The 9,288-nt window shown below is 35.6% G+C and overlaps 1 long non-coding RNA gene across 1 annotated transcript in view; it reads left to right on the top strand.

Moving 5' to 3' along the window:
• The first annotated feature begins 405 nt into the window (after positions 1 to 405).
• Positions 406 to 9,288, top strand: part of LOC141271175 (uncharacterized) — a 117,780-nt gene continuing 108,897 nt past the window's right edge. Inside the window, exons 1-3 of the long non-coding RNA XR_012321854.1 lie at positions 406 to 511; positions 654 to 742; positions 7,262 to 7,379. This is a non-coding gene — a long non-coding RNA (uncharacterized lncRNA). The remainder of the gene's footprint in view (positions 512 to 653; positions 743 to 7,261; positions 7,380 to 9,288) is intronic.

Genomic DNA, 9,288 nt, shown 5'->3' with positions numbered 1-9,288 from the left:
ACCCAAAAGTGGCTGTTGCTGTGTGTTTTAGGGACAATTACGAAGTGGGGCTTAAATATCCTTATTTTTATTATTAGGTAAATAAGCATTTGCCATTGGAAACTAATTCAAGGACCTGACCTAGTAGGGACCTTCAGGATAAATGCACCTCTGCCCCTTTGATTAGCCACAAGCCAAATCCAATAGTGCCAAAGTGGGTTCGTCCTCCGGGCTTGAATTTGCACCACTTAATCACTAACAATCACGACCAAGTTTTTTGTTAAAAAGTTTTGTAAGTGAACTTCTTCTGTTCAACACTGTAACAACTGAGAAAAATGAAAGTGTGGAAACTTTGTTACAATGTCTGTCTCCATCAGTCTGTATCCACTAGAGAAGTTGCTCCTGTGATTGGCACCGCCGCCGCTCCTCGCCGGCTGGAGAGGGTCCAGATGCTATAAAGACTTGACGACACTTCAGGCACAAAACAGGAAAAAGGAAAAGTATCAATGTGCGCTGTTCACAAAGCTGAGATGTGAGTGAAATCCGCTTTCTCGGAGGTTGTCCATGGCCACTGGGCAAGAACATTGGCTCAGAACGCGCTCAGAAATGAAGACGCGCTCAGAAAAGATTTCCCTGGTTACTTCTCATGTTATCAAAATATTATTGTATTTCAGGGCAAATCGAGAATCAACGGCAAAGATTTCAGGAAACTTGAAGAAAATAATGTAACTTCAATATGACTTCACTTCAATGGAGATGGCATGTAAGGAAAGACGAGAGGAAGATTATCCAACAGGTCAACGTAGATACAAGCCCAGGACAGGACTAATATCAGGGGCTGCACAGAGCAGAGATAGAGAAGTATAGACAAGCTGAAGAACGTGTGTATCTTCTGGTATACGGTGACAGAGATCGTGCTGGTATAACCTGGGTATCTCCAGTATATAATTATATATGTACAGCTGGTATAACCTGGGCATCTCCTGTATATAATTATATATGTGCAGCCGGTATAACCTGGGCATCTCCTGTATATAATTATATATGTACTGCTGGTATAACCTGGGTATCTCCTGTATATAATTATATGTGTCCAGCTGGTATAACCTGGGCGTCTCCTGTATATAATTATATATGTACAGCTTGTATAACCTGGGCATCTCCTGTATATAATTATATATGTGCAGCTGGTATAACCTGGGCATCTCCTGTATATAATTATATATGTACAGCTGGTATAACCTGGGCATCTCCTGTATATAATTATATATGTACAGCCGGTATAGCCTGGGCATCTCCTGTATATAATTATATATGTGCAGCCGGTATAACCTGGGCATCTCCTGTATATAATTATATATGTATAGCTGGTATAACCTGGACATCTCCTGTATATAATTATATATGTACAGCTGGTATAACCTGGGCATCTCCTGTATATAATTATATATGTGCAGCCGGTATAACCTGGGCATCTCCTGTATATAATTATATATGTACAGCTGGTATAACCTGGGTATCTCCTGTATATAATTATATGTGTCCAGCTGGTATAACCTGGGCGTCTCCTGTATATAATTATATATGTGCAGCCGGTATAACCTGGGCATCTCCTGTATATAATTATATATGTACTGCTGGTATAACCTGGGTATCTCCTGTATATAATTATATGTGTCCAGCTGGTATAACCTGGGCGTCTCCTGTATATAATTATATATGTACAGCTTGTATAACCTGGGCATCTCCTGTATATAATTATATATGTGCAGCTGGTATAACCTGGGCATCTCCTGTATATAATTATATATGTACAGCTGGTATAACCTGGGCATCTCCTGTATATAATTATATATGTACAGCCGGTATAACCTGGGCATCTCCTGTATATAATTATATATGTGCAGCCGGTATAACCTGGGCATCTCCTGTATATAATTATATATGTATAGCTGGTATAACCTGGACATCTCCTGTATATAATTATATATGTACAGCTGGTATAACCTGGGCATCTCCTGTATATAATTATATATGTGCAGCCGGTATAACCTGGGCATCTCCTGTATATAATTATATATGTACTGCTGGTATAACCTGGGTATCTCCTGTATATAATTATATGTGTCCAGCTGGTATAACCTGGGCGTCTCCTGTATATAATTATATATGTACAGCTGGTATAACCTGGGTATCTCCTGTATATAATTATATATGTGCAGCCGGTATAACCTGGGCATCTCCTGTATATAATTATATATGTACAGCTGGTATAACCTGGGTATCCACTGTATATAATTATATATGCACAACCGGTATAACCTGGGTATCTCCTATATATAATTATATATGTACAGCCGGTATAACCTGGACATCTTTTGTATATATTTATATATGTACAGCTGGTATAACCTGGGCATCTCCTGTATATAATTATATATGTACAGCTGGTATAACCTGGGCATCTCCTGTATATAAGTATATAGGTACAGCTGGTATAACATGGGCATCTCCTGTATAAAATTATATATGTACAGCTGGTATAACCTGGGCATCTCCTGTATATAATTATATATGTACAGCTGGTATAACCTGGGCATCTCCTGTATATAATTATATATGTACAGCTGGTATAACCTGGGCATCTCCTGTATATAATTATATAAGTACAGCTGGTATAACCTGGGCATCTCCTGTATATAATTATATATGTACAGCTGGTATAACCTGGGCATCTCCTGTACATAATTATATACATACAGCTGGTATAACCTGGGCGTCTCCTGTATATAATTATATATTTACAGCTGGTATAACCTGGGCATCTCCTGTATATAATTATATGTGTCCAGCCGGTATAACCTGGGCATCTCCTCTATATAATTATATATGTACAGCTGGTATAACCTGGGCATCTCCTGTATATAATTATATATGTACAGCTGATATAACCTGGACATCTCCTGTATATAATTATATATGTACAGCTGGTATAACCTGGGCATCTCCTGTATATAATTATATATGTACAGCTGGTATAACCTGGACATCTCCTCCTGTATATAATTATATATGTACAGCTGATATAACCTGGACATCTCCTGTATATAATTATATATGTACAGCTGGTATAACCTGGGCATCTCCTGTATATAATTACATATGTACACCTGATATAACCTGGACATCTCCTGTATATAATTATATATGTACAGCTGGTATAACCTGGACATCTCCTGTATATAATTATATATGTACAGATGGTATAACCTGGGAATATCCTGAATATAATTATATATGTACAGCTGGTATAACCTGGGCATCTCCTGTATATAATTATATATGTACAGATGGTATAACCTGGGCATCTCCTGTATATAATTATATATGTACAGCTGGTATAACCTGGAAATCTCCTGTATATAATTATATATTTACAGCTGGTATAACCTGGGCATCTCCTGTATATAATTACATGTGTCCAGCCGGTATAACCTGGGCATCTCCTGTATATAATTATATATGTACAGCTGGTATAACCTGGGCATCTCCTGTATATAATTATATATGTACAGCTGATATAACCTGTACATCTCCTGTATATAATTATATATGTACAGCTGGTATAACCTGGGCATCTCCTGTATATAATTATATATGTACAGCTGGTATAACCTGGGCATCTCCTGTATATAATTATATATGTACAGCTGATATAACCTGGACATCTCCTGTATATAATTATATATGTACAGCTGGTATAACCTGGGCATCTCCTGTATATAATTATATATGTACAGCTGGTATAACCTGGACATCTCCTCCTGTATATAATTATATATGTACAGCTGATATAACCTGGACATCTCCTGTATATAATTATATATGTACAGCTGGTATAACCTGGGCATCTCCTGTATATAATTATATATGTACACCTGATATAACCTGGACATCTCCTGTATATAATTATATATGTACAGCTGGTATAACCTGGACATCTCCTGTATATAATTATATATGTACAGATGGTATAACCTGGGAATATCCTGAATATAATTATATATGTACAGCTGGTATAACCTGGGCATCTCCTGTATATAATTATATATGTACAGATGGTATAACCTGGGCATCTCCTGTATATAATTATATATGTACAGCTGGTATAACCTGGAAATCTCCTGTATATAATTATATATTTACAGCTGGTATAACCTGGGCATCTCCTGTATATAATTATATGTGTCCAGCCGGTATAACCTGGGCATCTCCTGTATATAATTATATATGTACAGCTGGTATAACCTGGGCATCTCCTGTATATAATTATATATGTACAGCTGATATAACCTGGACATCTCCTGTATATAATTATATATGTACAGCTGGTATAACCTGGGCATCTCCTGTATATAATTATATATGTACAGCTGGTATAACCTGTACATCTCCTCCTGTATATAATTATATATGTACAGCTGATATAACCTGGACATCTCCTGTATATAATTATATATGTACAGCTGGTATAACCTGGGCATCTCCTGTATATAATTATATATGTACAGCTGATATAACCTGGACATCTCCTGTATATAATTATATATGTACAGCTGGTATAACCTGGACATCTCCTGTATATAATTATATATGTACAGATGGTATAACCTGGGAATATCCTGAATATAATTATATATGTACAGCTGGTATAACCTGGGCATCTCTTGTATATAATTATATATGTACAGCTGGTATAACCTGGGCATCTCCTGCATATAATTATATATGTACAGATGGTATAGCCTGGGCATCTCCTGTATATAATTATATATGTACAGCTGGTATAACCTGGGCATCTCCTGTATATAATTATATATGTACAGCTGATATAACCTGGACATCTCCTGTATATAATTATATATGTACAGCTGGTATAACCTGGACATCTCCTGTATATAATTATATATGTACAGATGGTATAACCTGGGAATATCCTGAATATAATTATATATGTACAGCTGGTATAACCTGGGCATCTCTTGTATATAATTATATATGTACAGCTGGTATAACCTGGGCATCTCCTGCATATAATTATATATGTACAGATGGTATAGCCTGGGCATCTCCTGTATATAATTATATATGTACAGCTGGTATAACCTGGAAATCTCCTGTATATAATTATATATGTACAGCTGGTATAACCTGGTCATCTCCTGTATATAATTATATATGTATAGCTGGTATAACCTGGGCATCTCCTGTATATAATTATATGTGTCCAGCCGGTATAACCTGGGCATCTCCTGTATATAATTATATATGTACAGCTGGTATAACCTGGGTATCTGCTGTATATAATTATATATGTACAGCTGGTATAACCTGGGCATCTCCTGTATATAATTATATATGTACAGCTGGTAAAACCCGGGCATATCCTGTATATAATTATATAGGTACAGCCGGTATAACCCGGGCATCTCCTGTATATAATTATATATGTACTGGCGGCATAAGCCAGGCATCTCCTGTATATAATTATATATGTACAGCTGATATTACCTGGGCATCTCCTGTATATAATTATATATGTACAGCTGATATAACCTGGGCATCTCCTCTATATAATTATATATGTACAGCTGGTATAACCTGGGCATCTCCTGTATATAATTATATATGTACAGCTGGTATAACCTGGGCGTCTCCTGTATATAATTATATATGTACAGCTGATATAACCTGGGCATCTCCTGTATATAATTATATATGTACAGCTGGTATAACCTGGGCATCTCCTCTATATAATTATATATGTACAGCTGGTATAACCTGGGCATCTCCTGTATATAATTATATATGTACAGCTGGTATAACCTGGGCATCTCCTCTATATAATTATATATGTACAGCTGATATAACCTGTGCATCTCCTGTATATAATTATATATGTACAGCTGGTATAACCTGGGCATCTCCTCTATATAATTATATATGTACAGCTGATATAACCTGGGTATCTCCTGTATATAATTATATATGTACAGCTGGTATAACCTGGACATCTCCTGTATATAATTATATACAGTACAGCTGATATAACCTGGGCATCTCTTGTATATAATTATACATGTACAGCTGGTATAACCTGGGCATCTCCTCTATATAATTATATATGTACAGCTGGTATAACCTGGGCGTCTCCTGTATATAATTATATACAGTACAGCTGATATAACCTGGGCATCTCCTCTATATAATTATATATGTACAGCTGATATAACCTGGGTATCTCCTGTATATAATTATATATGTACAGCTGGTATAACCTGGGCATCTCATGATATAATTATATATGTACAGCTGGTATAACCTGGACATCTCCTGTATATAATTATATACAGTACAGCTGATATAACCTGGGCATCTCTTGTATATAATTATACATGTACAGCTGGTATAACCTGGGCATCTCCTCTATATAATTATATATGTACAGCTGGTATAACCTGGGCGTCTCCTGTATATATGGGGTAGTGTTTGAGTCTTGTGTCCTGTTGATATACTGTACGTTGTGTTTCTGAGCGTTGTGTTTTCTCCTGGTTTTCACACTTCTCTATGAATTTCCATGTGAATGTTACATTTTGTTTCCTTGATTCTTCGGCGATGAGAATCAGATAACAGAAGATACATTCCCGTTAGACTGAATATTTCCTACTGTCAGGGAATATTGTGTTCAGTGATGGGATCTCCAGGAGACCTTCCATAACCAAACCCCAACCTGACCCAACATGTCGTCCTGAGTTTGTTTTCTTTCTTCAGGTAACGTCACTAATTATTTTTCCGATCTTTATCCGTCGTCCAATATTTTCACCTCTCAGCACGGGCAGCGCCATTATTAGAGCTTGTCCTGGGTAAATGGAGGAGATAGAAAACAAGAAGAACCTAAAGAGACTTCTGAAGAAACAATCTAGTTCAGTTTCCCAACATGGGAATTACTTTGTATTTCATGTTGCTTCCTGTCAGAGTCAATCGACGACTAATCTACTCCATCCGGGTGTCCGGAGTTTTAGATTTTCTCGTCTAAATCACTTTAGTTGGGATTGAGGTGAAGGCAGAATTGGTCGCTCCGGTACAAGAAATGGACTAAGGATCTCAGTTGTGACTGATTTACTGCTGAAATTGTAGAATAAAGTCATTTATGTCACTATCATGAAATGGATTGACTCAGTGAATACTGAGTAATCTAAAATCCTCTGTGCTGCATTCCCAGGTTTCACCGTGGCTTTTTATGGCATCATTGAAATTAGTTTTGGAAGGAACCAGTTTGAAATAGACGTGAATCGCCTGTAATTCCGGTGCTGTTGGTGGTGGACGAAATTTTTATATTAGTGAGTATATGTCATTTCTTTTTTCTCTACTTAAAACTGTGTTACCTACAAATATAAGAGCATTTACCTATGTGCAGTGATTATTACCGCCATACAGTGCGTAAATATTACAGCAGCATGGTGATTTATTAATGTTCTCATAAAGTGAGTGAATAACTCCTCCTTATATAATGAATAAATAAAACCTCCATACATAGAATGAATAATACCCTTATATAGTGAATAAATAAAACCTCCATACATAGAATGAATAGTACCCTTATATAGTGAATAAATAAAACCTCCATACATAGAATGAATAATACCCTTATGTAGTGAATAAACAAAAACCTCCATATAAAGAATGAATAATACCCTTATATAGTGAATAAATAAAATCTCCATATAAAGAATGAATAATACCCTTATATAGTGAATAAATAAAACCTCCATACAAAGAATGAATAATACCCTTATATAGTGAATAAATAAAACCTCCATATAAAGAATGAATAATATCCTTATATAGTGAATAAATAAAACCTCCATACAAAGACTGAATAATATCCTTATATAGTGAATAAATAAAACCTCCATACAAAGACTGAATAATATCCTTATATAGTGAATAAATAAAACCTCCATACATAGACTGAATAATATCCTTATATAGTGAATAAATAAAACCTCCATACAAAGACTGAATAATATCCTTATATAGTGAATAAATAAAACCTCCATATAAAGAATGAATAATACCCTTATATAGTGAATAAATAAAACATCCATACAAAGAATGAATAATACCCTTATATAGTGAATAAATAAAACCTCCATACAAAGAATGAATAATACCCTTATATAGTGACTGAATAATATCAATATATAATGACTAAATAAAACTTCCATATAGCGATCCAATACCACTATACAGTGACTAAATAACACCTCCATACACAGACTGAATAATACCCTAGAGAGTACCTGAATAAAATCTCAGTTTAGATGTAATAATATTACTATACCTTGACTAAATAATAGGGCCAGATAGTAATTTAATGATTGAATAATTCCAACATACAATAGCTTAATAATATCACCATAAATGGAATGAATAATGCTGCTTCACAGTGCCTGGATAATACCACTATGTACTGCATCAAAATGCCTCCATATAATGACTAAATCATTTTTATGAGCAGCAACTAAATAATACCCCTATGGAAAGATTAAATAATATCTCCAAGATTGAAAAAATACCTAAATTTAATGACTGAATATTGCCACCATACAATGATTAACTAATACCGCCATGCTATGGCTAAATCATACCACCATACTATGCCAGGAAAAATATCTCCATACAATGGTTGACTAATAACAACATACTATGACTAAATAATACTACCATAAAGTAAATAATCCTCATACAAAAAGCAAAAAAATACAACCATATAGTTATTGAATAATGCTGCCATACGATAACTAGATAATGCTGCTTTACAATAACAGAAAAATAACACCATACAGTGACTCAATAATATTGTAATCATTTCTCCAAACTCAAATGATATCTCAATAATACTGCCATACAATGATTGAATAATATGTCTTTATATTTAACTAGATGGTGGCCCGATTCTAACGCATCGGGTATTCTAGAATAGGTATGCAGCCGACCGGGCGCAAGCAGCAGAGCGGTGTTTACATTTGGCGCCAAAATCGCTGATTGGTTACGGTCGGCGGTCGCGACTTATCAGCAGAGCGGGGTTTAAATTTGGCGGCAATAATGGTGATTGGTCACGGCCGCGACCAATCAGCAGAGCGGTATTTAAATTTGTCGCCAATAATGCTGGTTATTCGTGACCGGTAACCGCGACCAATGAGCAGAGCGGTGTTTAAATATGGCGCCAATATAGCTGATTGGTCG

Source organism: Phyllobates terribilis, unplaced genomic scaffold (genome assembly GCF_046119375.1).
Source record: "Phyllobates terribilis strain yellow unplaced genomic scaffold, ASM4611937v1 Scaffold_5__5_contigs__length_657084704, whole genome shotgun sequence".
In the NCBI taxonomy this organism is placed as follows: Eukaryota; Metazoa; Chordata; class Amphibia; order Anura; family Dendrobatidae; genus Phyllobates; species Phyllobates terribilis.
The sequence above is the reverse complement of the archived record's forward strand: the minus strand, read 5'-3'. Positions and strand labels throughout refer to the sequence as shown.